The 24515-nt window shown below is 49.2% G+C and overlaps 1 long non-coding RNA gene across 9 annotated transcripts in view; it reads left to right on the top strand.

Annotated features, from left to right (window-relative positions):
• Positions 1-24279, top strand: part of LOC133072492 (uncharacterized) — a 206374-nt gene extending 182095 nt beyond the window's left edge. For 8 of the 9 annotated variants that reach the window (XR_009696751.1, XR_009696746.1, XR_009696744.1 and 5 more), the window contains 2 exons: positions 9337-9465; positions 9597-10087. This is a non-coding gene — a long non-coding RNA (uncharacterized LOC133072492). Of the gene's footprint in view, positions 1-9336; positions 9466-9596; positions 10088-19196; positions 19278-19879 lie in introns of those variants that run through there. The other variant, XR_009696752.1, reaches the window with a different exon arrangement.
• Positions 24280-24515: the final 236 nt, after the last annotated feature.

The raw sequence follows: 24515 nt of genomic DNA, 5'->3' as shown, positions 1-24515 counted from the left end.
ACCAAGAGAAACTGCTTGGTTTGTTTTGGTCCTTTAATTTCATGAATATAGTTTGCTCTGTCAGGATTATGATGGTCATTCCCATCACGATGGGTGCGTTTTTCGAACACCGTCCTCCATGGGCTCTGTCTTCCACTACGGTTGCTTTTTGTTCTTTCGGCTAGAACTGCAAAGGGACAGATAGGCCACTCAGTAGACGCCGAGATGCTTGTGGAAGTGTGTGGTGGATGGGCCTTGGCAGAGCTGGTGAGGGGGCTGGCTGGGCCGCAGTGGGCTTTGAAGAAGGGCGCTTGCCGGAGTCGGCCACTTCCCTGAGTGGCTGCTGCCAGTCTCTGCCACCGGAGTCCTCGGCATGTGGGTCGCTTCGCCCTGTCCCAGACCCGCTCTTCTAACATCGTCTTTGAGTGTCCCTGGTTCACAGCAAGTGATCAGAACAAATAAACCTTAGGTCAAGGAGCTTCACCACCTCTTTTCCAGCCTAAATGACAAGCACCCTAAATTCCCTTGGTTTTTGGTGCTTGATGGCATCCCAGCTTAGAGATGGGTTTGCAGCCATGTCCTCATTGCAGACTGATACACAGCATCTGCCTCTTGGGGCCGCGTACAGCCTGGTGGAAGAAGGCATGGCCTCGTGGTCACCACTAGAAATTAACTGTCGTTTCATTTTTGTACTGTTTCTTTTTTCCCCATTCAGGCTTCAATTTTCTATCTGTAAAGTTGATTTTATTAGATTATATAGAAGATTTTTTTTCTTTATCCTAAACCTGCGATTTTAGACTAGAACATTGAGGGTAGGTCAGTATCCACCTCCTTCTCAGAAGTCCGGGAAGACAGGTCTGTCCAGACTGTTGAGACCCTGGATGAAGCTCATCAGACTCTGGATCTGGGGCTAGAATTTTAAAGCCATTAGCTCCTCTGAAAGGAATGAGAGGGCATTCCTGAGACGGGGTAGAGGGGGAAAGCCTTACTCACAGGAAGCTTGTTAGCTGACTAGCTGCTTAGCGAGCACGTCCCCGCCCAGACCTCCTCCAGGATACTCACCCTCTGGTCCAGTGTCACCTTTGTCCTGAATTCTCTGCTCAGAGCCGATACGCGATAGTATTTTAGAAGCCTAGCCAACCAGTGCTTTGAAATGGAAAGATAGCCATACTGAAAAAAACGTAACACAACCTAAGTTAATGTTCTAGTAATACCAGTATTCAGAAGAGGCATCCTATTTGAGTGAATTTTCAGAGGGAAAAAAAAGTTAAATAACCTGAGTTTTTCCCTTGCTGCTGTCCCTGCTCACCTTTACCCTCCAGCAAGACTCAGCATGTTGCTTCCCAAACCTGCCAGGCCGTTTCCTGTTGCCCTGCCTTTGAACACACAGCTGCCCCACCCTTACCCTCTGCCCACCTCCCCAACACCATCGTACCCCACCATGCTCACCTCTCCCAGCCCAGTGCTGCTTAACAGATACCCAGATACTAAAGTAGGGAGTTGATTGGGCTTTTTCATTAATTTGCCAGGAGCAAGGGAGGGTAGTTACAAAGCACCACTCTAACCTGTTATTTTCTGCGCTATTAAAATGTAAAGCAGACCGATGAAAGAACCTGCTCTCCCCACCAGTCATCAGCAGGCTGTGCAGGGGGTTTATGAATCGTCTTCTGAATCCACAGCTAGTTTTAAAATCTAGCTTCTGGGCTTGGTCTGCAGGAAGTAGGACCGTGAGATCATAAATGCTATGGAGGGAGTATGAAGTTATTTACCAGGTCCTATAACATTAGCACTGGGACTCCTGCGTAAGCTGCTTTATTAACTGGGTTACACCTGTTTTGAACCTTAATATCCCCAAAGGGGTTAGCATGTCAGAAATATAAACAGCTTTAAAATAAGTCTAAATGTAATTATAAAGTTTCTAAACATGAGGTTTGGTTACATTCCCAGGCAGTGGGATTATATAACAGGTTTGTAAGGAAGATAAGATCTGGGGGTGCATCCTTAGCTTTTAAGATAGGTGTCTTGAGAAAGTGCTCTTGAAACATGATGGTGTTACTCTCGGGGATTTAAAAACAACAGAGCACAGAAACGCTGTTTTAGATAGATTGGAGATGTTTTCCAGGATGGACTCTTTCACGTACTGATTTAATTGAGAGCCCTCTCAGATGAAGCTGAAATACCACCACTGTGATGATAACAGTGTCGGCTAGCTGTGACCTGAACTGTACCAGCCGCGACTCACCCGGGATTCCAGGGCACTGCGGTCGTGTTTCCTGTTGCCTCAGTCTTCCGGGGGCAGGATTAACAGGGATAAGTCATTTCTGTGTTCAAGTCTCTAATTTTTCATGCATGTAAACAGTAGGTGAGAATAGACCTGACCCAACACAGGTTTGGGAGATCTGTACCGCTAACAACAGCAGCTAACAGTGTTAGCTGGGCACCGTATATCAGGCACTAGGCGGAGTACTTTACTTGGTTGTCTGTTTTAATAAACAATCCTATGTGGCGGGTACTGTTACTATACCCATTTTATGGAGAGGAAACTGAGGTGCAGAGAGGTTTTTGTCTCCCAAGATTACACAGGTAGTAAGTGCAAGATCCAGGATGAAATCATAGCAGTCTGGCTCCTAAACCCAAGCTCTTAATTTGTATCCTATTCAGTTTCCATAAACAACTCATATTTTGGAGGTACTTTTATTCTTTGGGGCTGCTCAGCTTCATTTAGTCCATTATCTTCCGTGGTGCTTTTAATGTATTAGGGAGGATGCATGCAGCCCCCAAAGCCGGGCATTTTCATGCCTAACTTTGCTCTGGATCACCTGGTTGCAGCTTGTTATTAATGATGCATGTTACCACAACATAGCCCCATGGCTCCAGCAAATGCGCTATTGGTTATAAGAGAGTAGTATGTCCAAAAAAGGGAATTAACAAAGCAGCTATCCCAACTACCAAAAAAACAGTGTGATTGACTCATGAGGAATCCCTTTTTCTTTTATTATTGGAAGTGAATAGAAACTCATTAATATCATGCCTTCCAGTAAGTTCTGTAATTTAAGTAAGTAAGCCCTATAATTTAAGCATACTCTCAGGACCCAGAAATCTGTTGTCTTACGAGACTATTATTGCTTGGTTGACTGCCTACATACTGCCTCATTTGGAGGGGAGCTGGTTTTCCACTGTTGTAACACAAAGGTCCTTCATGTATTGGTCTCATCTTATGGCACTACCCCATCCTTCCCCTATTCCATGGTCTCTGGTCCATGCGCTCTTCATGGAAGCTCTTTCCTTCCCTCTCTTCCTAGCCAACCACTACTGTTCCTTCAGATGAAGCCTCCTCCAGGCAGCCTTCTTTGACTCCTCAGGACCAGGTCAAGTGCCCCAAATGCTTCCACAGTGCCCTCTACTTCTTCGTGCACATGTTATTTTAAGTTCTAACTTCCTGTTTCTTGTCTGTCTTTACTGACTGGAAAAGCTGGCCCTGTAAGGATTACTTACAAGTATTGTTTACTTTTGGATAGGGGCTTCCCTGGGCGCTGAGTATTAAAGAATCTGCCTGCCAATGCAGGAGACACAAGTTCGATCCCTGGTTCAGGAAGATCCCCTGGAGAAGGAAATGGCAAGTCACTCCAGTATTCTTGCTTGGGAAATCCCATGGACACAAGAGCCTGGCGGGCTGCAGTCCATGGGGTCGCAGAACAGTTGGACAAAACTTAGCGATTAAACAACAACTACTTTTGAATAAAAACCCTGACACGCAAGACAGTGCCTGAAATGATAGATGCTCTACAAATGTTTCAGTGAGAGACAGGTAGAAATGACATGCTTGGAGATGAGGGCAACTAATATATACAGTGCCTAGTGGTTACAGTTCAGAAGGTGCATTCATGATTTTACGGTCCTGAATGCTCATGGCAACACAGGGAAATCAGTTCCTTTTACTCCTTTGCACTGACGTGGAAACAGCAGCTTACCCCTGTGCACACACGTGGTTAGTAGGCGGGAAAGCCAGGACTTGAGCTTAGGTCTGTGACCCCGCACCTTATGCTCTAATATACCATGTGAATATCCCAAGGCCAGTCTTAACACAGCTAGTAGACTCTGTAACAAAGCAGCGTGCCATTCTTGCCCTAACCAAGTACATCCGGAGGGAGAATCGATGGGTTTTAATTTCTCTTGCTGGCCTTCTTGGCATCCTCCTACCCCCCACCCTCACCCGCATTTCCAGTGAAAGCCTTCCAGTGACTCATGCCAGATCCTTTCCAAATTTCAAGGTGTTGATGGTGAATCTTTTGTTTGCAGAGCAGGCCGGCTGCTGGTTGTATTTGCGGGAGCTTTTGGAAAAAATGGCTGAGAGTGGGAGTTCTGGTAAAGTCCTTAAGCAAACTGAGTAAGATCCTGGTGTATCAGGGAGTAAGAAGTGAGCAGGGTGGGAGGTGTTGGGGGGGGGGGGTGCGGGGGAGGGGTCTAGGAACCGAGAAAGGGAGCAAGAGGATGTGAGTCCGGGCTGGTTCACTCGGCAAGTCAGAGGTTGTTCAGAGGCCGCTGGCTGGAGTGGGCTGGGTAATGAACCAGTTGAACAGACCTTAGTATCAGATGGGGGTGTTCTTCCCAGGCCTTTGGGGGTGGGGCGGCAAGCAAGTGAACTGGCAGCATGTTGGACACGCAGAGCTTAGGTATGACAGACTCACCCAGAATGCAGGGCCAGTGTCATTTCCGTAAGCAGGGAAGCGGTGGAATACAGCAGAGTCAGAGGAGAGAGAGATTCAGGGCAGCACTCCCTAAACTCGAAGAGTTGAGGCTTTAATACTGAGCCCTGCTGTGTTCAAGGTAGTCCTGGGAATGTTGTCAAAGGGAGGAATGTTTAATTGCACACAGATTAATTTCGCCACCACTACAGAATATTAGGCATCTCTTCAGCAGTGGTCTGGCGTGTTAGTTACAGATGCCTCCTTTTGTACGTGGTTATGCGCAGTGAGAAGCCATCCCCGCATCCCGCATCTACTGTGGTTTTCCTGGGGGGAGGGCAAGGGCAGGATGAGGTGGAGATATGGCTGGAGGCACCTTCTCCAGGACATACAGAGATCAGAGCGGCTTGAGGAGGTCAAGGCAGGCTCTTTCAGTCAACAAAGATTTCTTGAGCGTGCCAGGCACTGGTCAGCACAGAGGATAGTGACCTCTGTCGCCATGGAACTTGAGTAGATGCCCAGAAAAACAGCCTATTAAAACCCAGGCTCCCTGAGACCAGGGGAAATGTGCTGTGATGAGATGGAGCCTTCCCTTCACGTGGTTCTCTGAGGAGGTGACTTCCGAGGTGAGAGCTGGAGGGTGTGGAAGGAGTGTGTCTGTGGTGGCACCGGGCTTGGGGGGGCGTGGGTTCCAAGCACAGAGAGCAGCACATTCAAGAGCTCTGGAGTGGGGGAGAGCCTGGCCTTTGAGGAGCAAGAAGGCTGGTGTGGCCCAGGTGAGGGAGGGGCAAGCAGGAGTGGCCCCTCAGAGGCCTCCAGCTTGACCTGTCTCTGCTCCGGAAGACCAGAGGTCCACCCCAGAGGTCTCAGGCACGTGGCCGGTGAGCCCCAGACGTGTCCCCGGCCCCGGCCCCGGCCCCCAGGCTCTTAGGAGAGGCCTGGTCCCCAGAGGGCTGCTGCCTCTTCCCTGTTCCGGCACTGTAACTTGTCAGGGGGTCTGCAGCAGATGCAGATTTTAGTGAAACCAGTAGTCACGTCAGGTGCCCCACAGTGTGAGAATATGCCCACGGGACTATAAAGTGACTTGACATGGAAATGGCTTTAAAACAGATGATCTGCCTGCCCTAGGGTGGTCACGCGTGCCAGTCTTGTGAGCAGGAAGACAGCCAGGCGGCAGGATTAAAACAAAACTCCTGGGTCAGTTCTATGAAGTGCATTCTATGTTCTTGGCCCCTGAAGTTCTGGGGCAGGTGGTCTGCTGATTGGGTGTAGCTGTTTCCTGGAGATGGGGTGGGGCGGGCAGGTTCTGACTCTAAACCTCCTCCCATCTGAGGTCTGAGCCTCCCCAGTGAGCAGCCTGGCTGCCTCCTGCAGGCGAGTCCCTCTCCCGAGTCCGGAGGCCCGAGTCCCGAGTGGGCAGGAAGGGTTCCTCTGCACTGCGGCGAGGTCAGGGTAGGCCTCTGGCCGCACGAACCCTTCCGTCTTTCTCCGTGCCTTCGCTCTTTGAATCACCTCTCCCCTATTTTAGCAGAAATGAACTTCGAACTCACTTGGGGTGGGGGGGGGGGGGTGCAGGGCCAGGAGGAAGAGAGTGCTCTGCAGTGTTGTGTAAACACCAGTTCCTGATCCTTCTCCTCTTTTACTACCTGTAGGGACAGGTGGACTCGGAGAAGCTGCTGGCAGGGAGAGCTGATTGTTCTCAAGGCTGTGGGTTGTGCAATAGAGCAGACGAGCTTTGAAGCCACAGGAGGTCAGAGCAGCTTGACCACGCGGCATATTACACAGAAGTTTCCCTTTATATGAGATCCTGTTTGCTTGACTCTCATTAGGAGTGCCAACACTTAGCTGGATCTCCGCTAGTCTATAGTTCGAGGAAGTGGTTTCCTTTAAAGGACTTTACCTGCAAAGTTGAGATGCCAGGCTGGAACAGCTAGCTACCCTTGGCTTCTACATTTTAACAGAATGTTGTTATATCCTAGCCTGTAACTTTGTAATCAAGTCCATGAGAAAGAAAAAAAATAAAAAGAGAAGATCCTGCCTTCTTTATCCAGTTACGGAGTGGAGGCAGATGGTGATGGAATAGGTTCCGGTGATGGAATAGGTTCTGTGGACCAGGCTGTGCTGAGCTGGCGTCTGGGACAGTGACCAGACGGACAAGAGCAGAAGTGGAAGATATTTTTAGCCGGTCAGGGCTGCTTCAAGACGTGGGTTTCCCCCCAACCCAATATTTCCAGCAGGAGGTTCCCTGCCAGGCATACTTGGTTTGGTTCACTTCACTTGTGTGTCATGTTTTCAAATATTCATGAGGCCTGGTGGGCTGCCGATTTGATGGAGCAGCTTTGAAACCCACACAGTTCAGGCCTGAGTCTGTGACGCGGCTGGAGGGGCTCTTGGAGGACTCTGTGTCTCCCCGTCTCCCCACCCCCCAGGGACTAGTGTCTTCCCTCCCACATGTGATATTCTCTCGAAATCAGGGCCAGGGGATATAGTTCACTCTTTTTCTCTTTTCCTCTATCGAGGTGATTCAGGCACGCCTGGAAGTTCTGATGTTGAGAACAACATGCCCATCTATAAGTGGGTTCTTAAAATTCTGGGTGAGCCAATTTAAACCGCTGGCAATGGTACGTCAACGGAAAACTTCAGTGAGGTTATAAATCAAGTACGACTTAAGAATAAGTGAGAAAAGGAAGGGATCCCACATGGGATAAACTGGCTGTCTCTCGAATCACTCTGCAGGCTGCAGGGCTTCTGTGTGTAGTAAGGAAGCTATAGGTCAGTTTCCACACAAGGGTTTGGGCCCGTTTGGTGAAACTTTCACTTGGCGGGTCATTGTTTTGATTGACGGCCAGTGGGTCTCTAGCCACGTGAGTGAGTGGTGGCAGGAAGAGCATAGAAGGCACCAAGCGCCGTGTGGAGGAGGCGCCGGCGGGGCTGAGGCCGGGCCCCTGCCTGTCCCCTGCAACCGTCAGCGGCCGCGAGGTTCCCGGGCCTCTCTCTCCCCCACTGTTGATAAGCTGAGACAGTGTATGGCCCACGGGCCCTGAAGTCAGGCTGCCGGCCCGGTTCTGCCACTTGGTGGCCGTAGGACTGCACACATTAAGGTTACTTAATGCCTCAGTGCCCGAGTTCCTCGTCTGTCAGATCACAGGCTGCTCTGAGGCCTGAAGGGGTTAACGTGTGTGGTGTGCCTGCAAGGCTGTCTGCCGTTCCTGGGAGGGATCCATCACACTGGCTCTAGGGATGGAGCCTGCTGCTTTCTCCTACCTCTTCAGGCACGTAGACCAACATGGTCACAAGAGCCAGTCAGAGCAAGTGATGGCCAGGAAAGCCCTGGGGCGAGGTCCCGGAGCCCCTTGGTACCCGCCTCCCTCACCGGCTATTACACTGCAGCCCTCGCCATCCCCCCCCCCCAAGGAGAAACTCAGCCCCACACAGAGCCCAGGCCCCAGAAGCTCCCGCAGACGGCTGACTGCACACGGGACCCGGGGCCTCGGCGTGCAGTGTTGCCGACCTGGGTACGGCACTCCTGGGCCTGCCGAGGTCCCAGAGTCGTGCGCCCGTTCCCTGCAGTTTCAGGGGTCATTGTCAGACTGGGTCATGGGGGCCAAGCTCTTTACTAGCTAGTTCTTCTTGGTGAAAACCCTTTCATTAAAAGTTTCCTTTCTCAATCTGCATTGTTTCAGACTCCCCAGCACACTTGCTGGGCTGGTTTCCCTTCAGATACCCCCAGTGAGAGCCAAGACCACCAGTCTCCATGCTGACCCCGCCGCGCCCCCCAAGTCGCCTATACTCTGTGGTTTCTGCAAGAGGCTCTCAGTGGGGGAGAGTTCTGTGTGTGGGGCGAGTTCGGAGAGCCTATGTCTTCTCTTCAACAGGGACTTAGCAGCTCTGCCTTATGTGGTGGGGAGCCCCATTCACTTAAGATGGGGGTTCCATCCAGTCTCTACTAGGAATTACATCTTTAAAGGCTGCCTGGGCCGGACAGTCTGGTATTCCTCGCTAGAGACCTGGGGATTGTCAGCGGACATCTACGAATCCAGGGGTTTCTAAGCAGGTGAGCAGTCTGGGAAGAGAGAGCCAGGTTGAGGGCAAATGAGGTTCTGCTGATTGTCTCGTAAGTCACAAACCTGAAGTTTTGGGAGATCCTCTGGGTAAGGAGAGAACCACCCTGAATAGATAAGTGTCTCAAATCGACTTTCACAAGGAATGAACTGAGAATGGTCAACATTCTTCATCACTAAAATTGTTCATCCAGAAGGCCCAGGAAAGGCCAGCCGCTTCTTGTGGTTAAAATTCAGAGCTCCCAGGCCTTTTTGCAAACCTGGGAATTCTCTTCCTTCATCCTGGAGGGCCTGGCCTTGAATGGCTGTCTGAGGCTGCCCCCTTCTGGCTGGCATCAGCAGTGCGTGTGTAAGCTGTTGCTGAAGTACTCTGCAAATACTCTGAAATACTGTCATTTTAAAGGTCTTCTCTCAGGCGCTGTCTCTCTGCACATATCACTCCATATCCAGGGCTTAACCATTCTGCTTTGGCATCTGTTTTTGTCCCCTTTTGACTCCAGAGTCACTACTTTCAAATAAGCTGTTCCATGGCCTCCCAACTGATCTTTCAAAAATGTGAATCTGATGTCTTTCTCCTGCTCAAAGCCCTTTAACGGCTCCTTTTTTTCCAGGTTCCAGCACTAGTCTCAGAAGATCCCCGAGGCCCCTTCACTGCCCCGGCCTGCGTCTCTACCTGTGCTCCTCTGTCTCCCTCATCTGCTCACCTGCTAACACCTGGGCCTTCTGCAGAGTCCTCTCAGGTATCTCCTCCTCCAGGGAGCCCTCTGCCTTAGATTAGAGGATGTGATGTGACGTGGTAAGAGGGAGGAGGGAAGTGGGGGAAACGTGAGCACACTGTGTTAGAACCAGTCTGTTCTTCCTCTCCCACAAGATGCAAGCTACCTGAGGGGGAGACTTTCTCTCTGTGTCACCATGTCTGGCTGTCACTGTTGTCACCACGTGCAGAAGGAATAAGGGGAGGCAGAATAAAAGCAGGCAAAGACTCAGGTCAGTGACGGTTCCTCCTGGGCCTGGTGGAGCTTGGGAAAGAGCTCGACTAAGCTCCAGGCCGAGAGTGAAGGCGCAGCAGTCAGGGCGGATGGAAGAAGGTCTCGCCTCCCAGAGCAGCTGGCTAAGCTCTCCTTCCTGCCCGCCTTCCCGATTCCACAGCAGGACCCGCCCACCTGTACTGCACACCCTTTCTGACACGTACCCTGAGTACTATCCAGAGTCTAGGACTCAAGAATTATTTCCTGATGGACTTAATTACTTATTTAGCAGGCGATGTGGCAAAAGCACATCCTGGAGTGTCTGTTAAATCAACTGTACTTCAATTTAAAAAAAAAGACCAGGGAAGGAAAGAAATAAACAAAAAGACATGTGTTACTGTCTCTCTGTGGGTATGAGGCGTTGCGTTGGCCACTGTGGGCCATCAGAGGGAAGGCCTTCTTCTGGGCCTGCATGGGGCTGTCCAGCTGGGGAGAAAGCAGAGCATGCAGGCCACATGGGGGATGAGATAGCTGGGGTGACCATGTCACAAGGCAGCATGTGATTAATTGCCAAATGGCTCAAGAATGTGGTAGTGATTGAACATGGTAACCTATGTCCAAGTGCCCCACCCCTCAGCACTTCTGAGCCCAGCAGGCCCTGCCGTCTGCCCCCCTCACCCAGGAGAAACCCCGTCGATGCATCTCATACAGCATAGGTGCTCAGTCAGTCAGGCCAAGTCCTTCAAGTTCAGATCCCGTCCCGCCTCCCAGCCCCCAGTGCCCACTACCCTTGAACCCAAAGATGCAGAGATGCTCAAGAGAACGTGCCATCTTGTTTCTGTACAACCCACTTCCCTCCCTTGTCCATCCTTGTCCCTCCTTTAAAACCCTCCTCTTCCTTTAAAACCCAGCCTAGAGTTCCTCCATAAAGCCTGCTGAGCCTGCAGAGCTCCTTGCATACGCTGGACGGTGATGCTCACGTGAATGTCCTGCAGCAGGAGGAGGGAGGGAGGGAGGTAAACTGCCGCAGGGTCCTAGAGAGACTGAGTACACATCAGTTGGTTTTGCAGTTGAGACCTAAGTGCAGGTGAGTGCAGAAGGTGACCTGTCCAGGTGGTTGAGGGAGGCTGCATAAAGGAGGGAAGGTTGAACTGGACCTTAAAGGTTCAGTTCAGAGAACAGGCAGACAACGAGGAGAATCCGAGGTGGACTAGCTGTGTCTGACTGCTGGCAGCCCAATCGGCCTCTCAAAACAGAAACACAGAGGAGAGGGAGCAAGCCCTGCAGAGCAGAGTGGCGGGGTGCAGCTTCTTTTAGCTGGAGCAGAGGGTTTACCTGAAGGAAGTCAGGAGGATGCCCTGGAGGAGGGATGGACGTAGGTGATGGAAGGTGATGGAAAGACCTCAAATGCAGTGGGGGTATCTTGCAGGTGGTGGGCACCCTTTATTACTGGTGAAAACCATGGCAATCTGATCAAAGTGGTGTTGAAAGTGGATGCCGCCCCATGGCCCTGCCTTCATTTTAACACCATGGCCCAAGGCCCACCATCTCAGTGGAGGCCGAGATGCTCAGCACCCAGGCGCAAAGCCCCTCCACACACACAGCCTCACCTGGAAACGCTGGACTTTATGTAAACAAACGCTCTGCTTCCGGCACTGCCCTTGACCTGGCTCTGAGCTGTTGATTCTTTGAGTCCATTCAGCTCTGCCCTGTCCCCTCGTGACTGGCAGTGACCCGGAAGGTGGCAGCACCCCCGCAGCAGGTGGCCTCCAGAGCTGAGTCACCGCCCTGGGAACAGTGCCCTGGCGAGGCCGGCCCGCGCAAACCGGGCTCTCAGGGCACCGTCGGTGCTGCCGAGAAAGGGATCCTTTATGCATCCCGAGTGTCAAGCTGATAGGAAAAGGGAGACAGAGGCCACGAAAGACCAAAAAGGAAACTGTCCTGATGGTCGTTTCTGGCTGGTGTTTTTGGCAAAGTGCAAAGGGTTTTTCTCAACAGTTACAGGGGCTGTGGTGGTTTTAATTGAACAGACACAAATTATCCATTGATGGGATATCTTTAAGAATGGAATGAAGAGGATTTGAAAATGTTGGTTTAAGATTCTGTTTGACCTTGTAAGAGAGCTCAAGGAATAAAATTACATGGAGTGATAGGATACCTAAGCTGCCAGTATCCTCAGAAATGAGCAAATGGGGTTTAAGGTTTGTTGTTTTTTAATATCACTTTTTTTTCTATCATTCATAGATACTCTGGTGGTTGTTGTTTTTAAAAATTATGGTGCTTTCATTTCATCCCAGAGAAGATAAAAATGCAGTGTTACTCTTGAAGGGTTTTTTGTTTTTTGGGTTTTTTTTAGTCTGACTTGTTTACTACACCAATGAATAGAGATGACCTCAGTCTAAAAAAAACAAGTTAACCATAATCTCACTCCTTGCCTGGCAAAATAAGCCTTTATCAAGTAGCAAGAGAAGTGCAAGTCTGACCACCAAGTCGTCATCTCAGCTGATTAGATTTTCCAAAGGACAGAAACAGAAGGCTCTCTACACGTTCACAACCGGACAACGGCTCTTGGGAAACACTCCCAGCTTACTCAGTTCCTATAAGGCCATGACAAGTCTGGTGACAATTAATCAGACAGCTGACCGAATGCAAAAGCTCTACACGGTTAACTGTGTTGTGACCACTGTGAGCTTTCACAGTCGGAGACCACATCTCTGGCTTTCTGAGTATGCAGTTCTTTAACTTAAAAAGCTTAATTTTTTACACTTCACACATCATGAGCCTAGTTATTCTCCACTGCTGAAGTGTCCCTGGAGGCAGAATCCCAGTCATTTCCTTGGGCAGACTGTCTTGAGCACTGGGTGTATCTCCTTGCTCTGACAACCCTGGGACAGTTTTCAGCAAGGCCACGGAACTCACTGCTTAGTTGCCAAAGATGCTGTGAGCTGTGACTAGGAAGTTGGGTTTTCTCTGCTATTGTTTTACTTTCTGTGAGCCACACAAAAAAATATGGACAGTCAAAAGTGTTCCCGGTTTCTCTGAGGCAAGAAGAACTGAGGCGAATTCTACTAGAAGCCAGAACCATTCCTACAGCCTCAATAAAGGCCAAATCAAAACAGATTTGAAAGCTCGCGGCCAGTTGATTGTAGGATCTATTCCAGCCAAAAAGAATCTCTAGACTCACTGGGTTGGGGCATGTGGTTTAGAGGGAGGATTTTTTAATAAGAGCGCAGCTTTTTATTCTTTATTTTTTGACTAGTCTGGAGGGAGCACCATTATGCTTTGTGGGTAGAGACTGCAAAAAAAAAATAAATAAAAGCAGTGACTTTCTGGTGACTATACAGAAAGATTAATGGGCACTGGCCCTGAGTTCAGCCTGCCCGCCCTTAAGGAAGCCAGCACAGGTACCAGCCTGGAGCAGCAGAGTCAGAAGGCTCCATAGAAGCACTCGGGGCCCGAGGAGTTAAAAAGGCAGAGACAGCCAGTCAGCAAGTGCCCGCCTAGGCACGGATTTGTTTATCCTGCCCTTCTGAAGTCAGAGCCAACATTCTTCATGGTTTTGGATGATTCAGAATGCTTCTCTCTTGGCAGGGCCACTTTCCACACGGGGGCTTACAACTGAAGCCCCTTAGGTGTGGGCCAGAGCAGAGACCCACCTCACACTTGATGTCACAGCTTAGAATCCTCTTATATTAGAGCATCAGGGAAACTGTCACATACAGCTGCCTGTCTCAGAGGTGAAGACTGAACCCAGGGCCTGGGGCCTGCCAGAGGTCACTGCGCGGGAAGGCGAGGCCAGCAAGAGCCAGGCCACCCTCCTCCAACCACACAGCTCCCGTCCAAGCCCGGTGGGGGAGGCCACTGCCCTTTGAGGAATGCTTAGAAAAGGGCTTAGGTCAGAAGGAAGAACCTCATTTTTACAAAATGAAACAAATCAGTCATTTACTTGTCACAGGCAGCTTTCCCTAAACCTCCTCTGTCCACGTGGTGAATTTATTATCTCCTGGACTTCCAAAAATAAAAATAATAGCATTGCTGTCTATGGGCCAAAATGGGAGACTTGAATATACCCGCCACTGCCCCCCCGCCACTTCTCTTTTCCTTTTTCTGGATGAGAATTAACTTATTTCACGGCTAGTTCTTAATAAAACAAACGTTGACTCCTTCCCACAGGAGACGGAATTGAGCAATGTTCTCTGAGAACACGCTGTGCTCCTTGGAGCCCTGAGTGAATGTGATGTTTAGAAGATGCTCTAGAAGCTTGGAAGTGCCTCTTGGGAATAGAGTGAAGGGGGTGGAGATGGGGTAGCGAAGCCACCGAGGCCGCCCGGGAGGAGCAGTGACTCACCCCGCCTGCCTGGCCGGGGACTTCAGGCCTCGAGACGCCCACGGGGCAGGACTCAGTTCCCCTTGAGCCCCGACGTGAACCAGTGACCTTTACTGGACCCACAGGCTGCCTCCACGTCCACAAGAACCACAGAGAAGGACGCATCAGGACCCTGGCTCTCCACCAGCGGCCTCCCCGAGCCCCTAGGCAGACGATGTCGGGGGTATTTGTACAAGGCAACACCCCGCACCAAGAAATGAAGCCACTTCCCTGAGGAGGAAAAGCCAAAGGAAGATTCCCACCCGAGGCCTCCTGGGGGCAAGTGCCCCTTCTAGGTGGCCCGAAAGCAGCCGTCACATCACGTATCACTTTGTTAACAGCGTGGTGGTGGCGTTAACACATCAGGAATATCAATTAAGCATGTCCGACAAGATCTGTTCGTGGGAGGAGCTGTCCCGTAGTGCCAGTAAGTGCCACCTTCCCTCCTGCCAGGCCTGGAATTCGGGGCGGAGGACTCAGCTTGTGTTGAGCTTCTAAGCATGATTTTAGGGGATAAATAATAATGCTTTCCTCTCCATCACTCGTATTGTCTTAATTTTTAAGATAGACTGTGTATTTTAAAAAGAGCCAGGAATAAACGTTCGGTCGTGTCCCCAGCGGCCTTTCCCAGGCATCAAGGCTGCTGGGTCTCCACATGCTGCCCCAAGGTGGGGGGACCCCAGGAGGGGCCTGGGCCCTGGTTTAATGTACTGTCTACCACTGAGTTTTAAAACTCTGATTTTGTTATATATGTGTGTCCTTAAAAAATTTAGAATCTAGCAAATGTTTCAAATTTAAGCCACAAGTAATATTTTCCTAGCAGAAAATTACATGATAAAGCTGGAGAAACAGAATAGAAAGCCACTCAGGGTTCTCCTTAAGGTTTGTGCATTTGCATTGGACTCAAAGGTGCTTCCAGTCCTGTGAGGCGAAGCAAGGGAGGGGGTGTGCAGTCAGAGGTGGGCCACAACCCCGGCCCTCCAGACAGACGGGGGATCTCTGTACACCCTGTTCATCAAGGCCTCCTGAGAAAGGGCTCCCGGCCTCTCTTGGGAACCCAGAAGGACCCAACCACCCTCATTTCTTCTTGCCCACACCTCTGCAGACGTGGAGACTAGAAGGCCCTGGGAAAGATTATTATCCTGACCCTGCAGTCCGGGGCCTCAGATTTGGGTCCCCATAGACCCTAGAGTCTAACCCCTGTCCTGGCACCTAAACCCCACCTTGCCCGTTTGTCTAGACCCCCACGAGCCCGCCGAGGCCGTGAGGACTGGGACCCCGGCCGGTTCACTGTGTGTCTCCAGCCCAGTGCTTCCCACGTAAAGTCCGACAAACACCTGTTTCTCCTGTTCTCATAAATTTCGTGTGTTCTCTCATCTGCTGCCACCTCAGATCTCTCTTTCACTGTGTGTGTGCACACGCGTGTGCGCGTGGGGAGGGCGGAATGCACACGTGAACTTGCTCTCTCACACACAGCAATCCTGTGTTGCCTCAAATACCTTGTAGTCTAGTTTCCCAAAGGTCCCACGTGCAGTGGCTTTCCCCCATGTTCGCCGACTTCACCACCCCCCACCCCAACCCTCCGCCACATTTAACTCAGTGTCAGCATCCTCTCCGGTCCTTCCACCTGCCCAGGCCACGCCTGTGGAGCCCAGCTAGACCCCATTCCTCTTCGAACCCCACCCCGCCCCCACCGCCAGCCAGCCCCATGCTCACCCAGCCCTGAGTGACTGCGGCGCCGCCCTCTGCGTGCACTCTGCAGTACTCGCCCGTTCTGGGTGTGAGCCGTCGTCCCACCGTCACACTGTACGGTCACGTGCAGGCCCGCCGCATCGTATACTGTACCTGTTTTTCTGGTGGCTGGCCCAGCGCTGGGCTCTGAGGAGGCGATCAGTGAATGCCTGCTGACTGGTTTTGACGTTTCTGTCTTCTTTGTGCTTAGTCGCTGAAGTCGTGACCGACTCTTTGTGACCCTATGGACAGGCTCCTCAGTCCCTGGAATTCTCCAGGCAAGAACGCTGGAGCGGGCTGCCGTTCCCTTCCCCCCGGGGCTGTCTGTGCCGTAGTGCTGAGAGGGGACTTGCGACCCTGTTGCACTGTTGTTGTCAGTCCCTCCACGAAAGACGTGACTGTCCCAGCCCCTCCCGTGGATGTGGCCCAAGCTGGCCCCCACACAGGCGGTCTTCTTTCGGGGCCCTCATTATGTCCTGTCATCATCTCTTTGTTTATTTACGTGGGACTCACCTGCCATGTTTGCTCTTGTGTCCTCTGAGCCTCATTCACCTCCTGGTACATTGTCATCTCTGCGAAACTGTGACGCACGACTAGATGGATGGACGTGGTTAGAAGATTCCCATCCCGGTTTCGGATTGTATATCTTTTTTCTTCCCGGACTCTTGACTCCCCGTCAACATCCCTTGGCTTATGTGCTACCCTTTCCCTCCAGAGAAGCCCCCAGACCCACAGCCTCCATGTAGTGATGTCCAATCTGATGTCAGTGTTTCACACCAACTTTAACATACTGATCATAATGCCTTAGGAAATGTTATCCAGAGTATCACGAACCATTCTCTCAGAGGGAGGGGGACGTGGGGGTGATGGAATGGTTGACATTTGAAGAGCTGTGTACCTACCATGTGTCTTATTTGAGTAAGCCATGTTTACACAACTCTGAGAATTAACAGTATTATTTCCACTTTATAAATGAGGGAACTAGGCTCCCTTAGTGGCTCAGATGGTAAAGAATCTGCCTACAGTGCAGGAGACCTGGGTTTGATCCCTGAGTTGGGAAGCTCCCCTGGAGGAGAGCATGGCAATCCACTCCAGTATTCTTGCCTGGAGAACTCCATGGACAGAGGAGCCTGGCGGGCTACATTCCATGGGGTCTCAAATCGGATACAACTGAGCAACTAAGCACGCAGCACAAAGCTTACAGCTTGTCCAAGCTGCATAACAGGTGTCAGTGGGAAAATCCGAATCCTGGTGTTTTTGATCTCCAAGCTTATACTGTTGTCTCTCTGTTCCCAGTTTAAACGGACCATTAAATGGGAGGTTGCTTAACAGCACTTGAGATGGAAAAGGCAGTACAGAAGTACTAACTCAGATGAGCTAATGCTCATGAGGAAAGGCCAAGACAAGGAAAAGATACTGGTAGACTGATTCTGGGCAGGGATTGACTAGGACCAGCTTCTAACACCTTAAAGGTTCAAGAGAATGACCTAAGACGACCACTGTTGGGGGCCGCGGTGGCAGAGGGCTGTCAGTGGAAAGTGTAGGCTGACCCCTGACGGCCCGCCCCCCCATCCAAGGAAAGCAGCAGGAATCCCGAGAGTGAAGTGTGCTGTCCCCTTGGTGACGGGCTGGGGACTAGCCTCAGCCTTGTGCTTACCTGAGAGCAGCTGGCAGGAGGCACCATCCCCCCCGCGCTCATGGGAGGCAGAGGGCGGAGATGTCAATGGAAAACGCCTCTGGCACACTTATGTTCTCACGGTTGAGAACCTTAGCACCAGCTTATATAGTCTTCTTGACCAAATTCTTTTCGCATTCTGATGCCCACGTGTGTAAGTCTCAGGAGGCTGCAGGCACAGAGCACAGAGTGCTCCCACAGTCCTCAGAGGAGTGACCATCAGGGTGGGAGAAGCATCTGCAGAATGAGGCTTTATCTCCAGCTCTTGCAGGAAGAGGTTAGCTGAAGGAGGACTTCCCAGCACCTAAAATGAACTACTCAAATACTTTTCCCAGATACTGGAAAGCCCCCAGGTAACAGTCTGACTGCACATCTCAGTTAACCATCACAAAGGGGAAGAGCTCCTCTCTGACTTAGGTGATCTTGTGTTTATGAGCAGGTGATTTTGGAAGCTGCTATCACACGTGGTATTTAACTATCCCAGAACCGTGTGTGACTCCGTGGTGGCCGGAATTTTGTGTTTACCCTGATAAATCTTCCCATGTGTTCTCCATTTGCTTGACTTCTTTTCAGATTGGCTTTTTCTGTTGTAAGCACAACAGAAAATATCTATATATTTCATCTAAAATATCTCTATAATTTATTTATATCTCTATGAATATATCTATTGCTTTCTCTCAACCGTTTCTCTTACTGGTCAAGATCCTCTTGGATTCAGCCCCGACTCTGAAGGGTCTTCCTGACATAGTGTGTCCCTGTTCTGAGGACACCATGAGGCACCCGGGCACGGTCCCTCCCCCTCAGAAGCACTGGGCCGAAAGGCTGCTCCCGGGAACCAGGTTCTGACCAGTCCTCTGAGGATCCAGCTGCTCTCTGCCTCCACTGTGTTGACATTCCTTTTCCAAGGGGTTGTAACCATTAACTTAAGACATTTCACTAGGCGGTCACTTGCCAAGACAGACTTTCCGGCATGGCACTGCTGAGTCACTCAGCCTCCCGCTGGCTGAAACGTGAAGGCCTGAGAGCCAGGCCCTCCCTAGGTGAACTCTCCTTGAAGCTGCTCTGAAGCCCCCCGGGGAGTCAAGCAGGTCCCATGTGCAGAGACTCAAGCCTTTCCTCAAACCACCAGTTTTCAGGAGTCTGGGCTCCCAGTCCCCCCGCGATGTGGTGAAAGGTGCATTCCACCCCTCAAGTTAGATCACAAAGGGGACAGTGTCCCTGGAACCTGTCCTAGGTTGTCCTCAACCTGCTTCCCAAGCAGGGAAGAGGTCAGATGTCTAGACCCGTGCTGCCCTCTGCTGGCCGTCTGGAGTCTGTGCCGCTGCAGCCCAAAGTGGCAGGATCAGTTCTGAAAATATTAACAGAAGCCGCCTGTGCAGGCTGCTTTCTTGCCCTTCTTCGTGTTAGAGGTAGAGGGTCAATACAGTGTTTTATTTCATAAGACGTCTACCTGAACGCACCTTGATGGGTGGCGGAATGCACAGCCTTGTGTCTGCGGACAGTCTGCTTAGCAGCAGCACACCAACTCCACACAGAGAGGGGAGGTGCGCACCACTTGGCGGACAGAACCCTCGCAAACTGCGTGTCTTAATCAAGCAGGATACAGAAGGTGCTCCTTACTCCCCTTCTAAAAAACTCATCTCTTGAGTAACGGGAGAGAAAACGCCTGAATTTGTTCCTCTGTGGCTCTGGGGTGTTCCCTAAGGGCTCATACTGTCTTTTAAATTCTAGGTGCTGATCTTCTGAACAAAGGCTCCCTGAGGATTTCCATGCCTGGAACTTATCCGCCAACAGACTGCTGTGACACCTAACGTAAGTAGAGGCTCTTGCTCCTAAATCAGTCCCAAGGGTGCTTTGTTCTATTTTGTTCCTGGAGGATCCCCCCAGTAAAAATTTTTAAATGGTCATCAGCGTTCCTTCTCTTGTTTCTTTTCTCTGAAACACTCAACTTCTGATTTACTATCAGAAAAAGTCTTATGATGTGAACTCCTGCTTAGAAGCAAGGGTATGGGATCCCATGTTCGGGTCTTAGAATGGGAAGAGGAGAAGAAGGCAGAAAATATTAAAGCTGCTCACTCCAGCCAGTTCAGCTGGAGATGCCATTCACAGGTCCAAGGGCATCTTTTCATGGTGTAGTACTCACCAGACTCCTGTGTGGAGCGACTGTGGAAATGTGCCCCATACAGCTCGGGGGTGAGCCCCTGTGATGTGGGGGGCCCCTCTGTTTGGCAGCCAAGGCTGATCTCATAGCCACACCTCCGCTTGTAACATGCGGAAGGAAAACCTGTCTCATTTTTATTATCCTCACCATCACTTACTGAGTGTGTACATGTGCCATTTCTAGTTCTACTTGCTTCTCCTCAGTCTTCACTCTCACATCAGCCTTCCGTAGTGTGGGTCCTCTTATTACACAGGTGTGATTTCCCAGATGGGGAGACTGAGGCCTAGAGAGTCAAGTAACTTCCCCCAGTGTTCGGGGAGTGAGGTTCAGCTCCACAAGTCTGCGTTGGACCAGACCACCAAACGCCCCGCAGAAACAGGCAGCTTTGGAGGACGAGCAGTGGGGCTGCATCTGGAGACAGTGTTCTAGCACCGCCACAATCCCCTGTGGGAAGGGGCTGCTGGACTTCAAAAAGCCTGCAGCTTCCTTAAGATTAGTGGGAGAACAAAGCTTTAGAGGAGACCTAACTTAAGTTTAAGGTCACACTGCAGCAGAGTGTAGCTGACGGCCCTGGACCACACCCTACCAGTTACCGAGTTTTCGCCTTCCTCTTGGTCGTTAGGTGCCACTTCTGCTAACAGTGACCAAAGCTGGTTTCAGTGGTGTGTGTATATGCTTCTTGGTGAAACCCTGTAGCTCAGAGCCAGTTTATGTTCAGCGATCCACGTGGCCCTGTGAAAATTGACTGTTACAACATCTATAAAGCACCGAGCGGCAAAGAAGGATGACTAAGAGCCTGGGCCTGGAATCAAGCAAAGTGGAGTCTGATCCCTGGTCTTCTCAGTCCTAAGCTTTTTGACCAGAGCTAGTCCTGCACCCTCACTAAATCTCTCTTCCTTCACCTGGGAACTGGAACTAATACCACGAGCCTTGTAGGTGGTTGTGAACATGAGAAAATGCATAGAAAGCATGTAGCACAGTGTTTGACCCAGAGTAAGTCTTCCAAAAGTGGAAGCTATTATTCAGAGAACCTTTCCATCCACTTTTCAGTTCATGTTGGCCTTCCCCCTACAAAGGCACTGCAGTGTCCCAACCATCTTAAGAAAACAACATTTGTGTGTAATGCTTTAAAAATACAGATGTTTCCTTATACTGAAATCCAGATGCCTCTAAGAAGCACTGTAGGACAGGAATCTGTATCTCCATTCTCTAGATCGGCATAAGGCTCAGCAAAATTAAATGATCGCCCAAGATCCCACAGCTAGTCGACAGCACAGCCCAGCGCCAGATCCTGAGCCTCTTATTCATCCATTTCCTGTAAGAAAATAGTCATTAAAGGCACGTAAGTCAACAGAGAACCACCTCCCACCATAGGATCCAGCACCTTCCAACCGATAAAAGTTGTATCTTTAGTCCTAAATATCCAGGCTAGGACTCTCACATCCTGATATCTGTTAACATTTTGAAGCTATCTTCTCAAGAAGTGTCATGGTCAGATACCATCTCCTTGTGAAATCCTCAAGCCCCAAGGGACGTTATCTTAATCCAGTTAGCTCGTGCAAGAACCAACTGGCATTTACTTCAAGGAAGACAAGATGTTTCCGCTGTTCCGCTTTTGCCACACAGGCGTTACCGTGTGGCTCACTGATTCACATTTCTGGCTCTAACTTTCCTATCAGATCTGGGAGAAAAAAATACAGAGAAGGGCAACTTGCTCAAAAACAGCATGAAGGTCAAAGAACCGCAGGCGGGATTTTGAAATGGAAACGCATCCTTGTGGCCCCTGGGCTGAGGCACCAAGGAAGGATTTTGTTCTCGAAAGGTGGTTACTTGGCTGCTGGAGATGGAGAGTTTAACAATGTTAAGTGTGTGTAAGAAAGATTTGTTAAAAAATAACATTCCTTTCAAATGATGCAATACCTTCGCACTGTCAAGGGTTCAAACAGAAAACACCCTCAGTTACAGAAACTCAGCCCTGCCCTCTCCTGGCCTGGAAATACAGAGCAATCAGGTGGATTGTTGGAGGTGGGAGGATGGGGAGGAGTGGAAACATGTTGTTTACTGAGCAAAGTCTTTCCCTGCAGTTGACTGTCACTTAAACACTCATCAAAGTAAGCAGATACCACGTGCTGTCGTCCTGGATGCGTCCTGGAAAGAGAATGAACTGTTAACTTATCAACTTTGTTTTCCACTTCCCTACTAGTAAACAATGCGATTTTTTTTTCCTCTGTGTTAATTCAATAGCCAGTCTGCCCACAGACCTCTTTGAAGAAAACCAGCCTCTTGCTTTAGAAGATTATACACAGAGGCCTAACTCAAGATCTCTAGTTCACTGTATTTTGGTTTAAGTCATTCTACAGTCACCAACTAAGTACCTCGGTTTGTTGCTTATTACAAAATTCAGAGAAGTATACTACATGACTAATGCATGTGCCGATTACTCTGTGTTTGCTGGGAATGCCTCCTCACGTGGAGGGATATACATGGGAAAGGATATATCCACCTTCATTCTTCTGCTGAATTTTTTGAAAAATATACTTAAAAGGATAACACAGAAAACTTACCTTATCTCTGTTTCTGCTAAGGGAACAGAACAGTATGGTTTGTAATATAGTATGTGTAATGTATGTGCATGAAGTGCCTGGGTGGGTTTGACATATATTTGATGTATAAGGTATGTGTGATTTTATTAGGCATAAGTAACAAGAAGCAGTTCACTCTTCACTTTTCTTCAGGAAAACGTTTTCTCCGTAACTGAAGTGTCAGTCATTTGAAAACAAAACAAAACTTCTGATTGGCAGTATGCAAAAGCTGTAACTAGTCACTTGTAAAACATAAGCAGACCTTTTTGTTCTGGATTCTGGGTTTTTTTAAACCAAAAATGATGAGAACAGTCTGGCTGCATCTTGCATACTTCAGACACTGTTATTATCAATTACAATAGGATATCCAGAAGGAACAAAATTAGTGACATAGTTATTTGAGAGTGCCAGTGATTACATGTGTCTTGGCACTTTTTCGGGTTTAAATGCTTGAATTGACTCGCCAATTGAAATATTTAACTGCCTGTCACTTCACAAAATATGCGCATTCCTTTGCAGTAACTTTGATGAAGTGATTGCTACCCAGCTCTGCAGCCCTATGGTATTCTATTTCCTTATTTTAAAGAGATGAGGAAACTAGCCTAGTAGCAGTAGGCACATACATGCGGCTTTTCCATTGTAAAGGATGAATCTGTGTTGCAATCTCCTGATGAAGGGGTCAGTGGCCAAGCCTGTCAAGGATAAGAATGTGAGCTGAACTCTGTTCCCTCCTGGCTTATTAACGTCCTGCTGAGCCCACCTGGAATCCTCAACCACATGCACCTTTAATTGGATGTTCTTCCCACACTCATTTGATGTATGAGGCAAGTCAAGAAGAAGAGCTAAGTTTCTGTTAATTAATCTTTAAGCAGAGAGAGCAGAGTGAAGTGAGTGGTTACAACCAAGATTCAAACCCGTTCTCACAAGATGATGTTGACATGAGAAAAGCAAAAAAGGATGGGGAAATGTTTTAAGTTAAAAGAAACCAAAGAGTCTTGGTGAGTGAACCTTGACAGGATTTGGGGTAGAAAATAACCCAACAAAACCATAAAAGAAAAATTTTTGGAGAAAGTGGAAAAAGTTGGATATAGGCTAGATGTTAGGTGATACTAAGGAATTGTTCATTTTCTTAGGTATGAATAAAATATAAATATATGGAAGGATGGCCCCATTTTTCTTTAGACCTGCTCAAAAAGTTAGGAGCACAATGTCACAATGGTTGTTGGTTCACTTTCAAATGATTCAGCAAAAAGTATACATATGTCATACATGTAGATAATATCACTAAAGCAAAAGTAGCAAAATGAACAGTTATTGAATTTGGGTGGAAGAAATTTAGGAATTCGTTCACTGTCATTCAAATGTAATGTGTATCTGAAATTTTTCATAACAGTTTTAAAAAAAGAATGCACATCTCTTTGGTTGGGTAACCTGGACACAGTAAGTATCTTCTTGGATCCCTGGAACCCTAAAGGGAATGGCAGTAAGCTTCCTAATAAATGATATGAAGAATGATAATGGGAAGGAAAAAAGAACTGCAGCAAAAAACAATTTAAGGAGAACCAGGGGTGCAGTGAACAGAGAGGAGCATAACCTTAAGTAAAGCCAACAGGAATCCTTAACAAACAGATGCAATCTAAGGGATTCCATTCTGGAAAAAAACACTTGGCTCTCACTAGCATCAATATATTAATTTGCCTCTGAGCTATTATGTTGTCTCTTTTAGGCCACCCCAAATCGTAGTCATCCTTTGAATCAAACAAAATTATCTTCAGATGAAAGCAGTAGGTTTAGGAAAGCGTGGTCTGAACTTGTACCAGAGCTCCTGCTTACTTGGTACCATTTACGTGTATGTTGTACCACTTTGACTCATCCTGCGCTGGGCACTCTAAGCCCTGGGTCAGCCCCGGCTGACCTTTTACCTAAGTAGATGGTTTCCCTTGACCTCCCACTGGGAGTAAAGAAGCTGACCTGTGCCTTGCCTCTGAATGATAAAAACTGAGGCTTTGGGCAGCTCAAGAATAAAAAGAGTCGCAGCCACTGCCCCACACCCCCATCAGCTCTGGAGACAGACACAGAAGTAAAAGCATATAGATGTGCTAAGGCTTTCCTTACACCACAAAGGAAATACCTCACAGCGAGGTTTCAACTTTTCCCTTCCCAGGTTGTCTTGTTTATTGTAAGAGAGCATTCCAAAGGAAGAACAGATCTTAAAGCTTCTTCAGGAAGCTGGTTTCATATGGTGGTTTAGATTTAAATAGTGATTGTCTAGCACCATTTGAAATCAGTGTTCTTGGGGGAGACCAG

This window comes from Dama dama, chromosome 18 (assembly GCF_033118175.1).
Source record: "Dama dama isolate Ldn47 chromosome 18, ASM3311817v1, whole genome shotgun sequence".
Lineage (NCBI taxonomy): Eukaryota > Metazoa > Chordata > Mammalia > Artiodactyla > Cervidae > Dama > Dama dama.
Note: the sequence above shows the minus strand (reverse complement) of the source record. Positions and strands in the feature narration are given on the sequence as shown.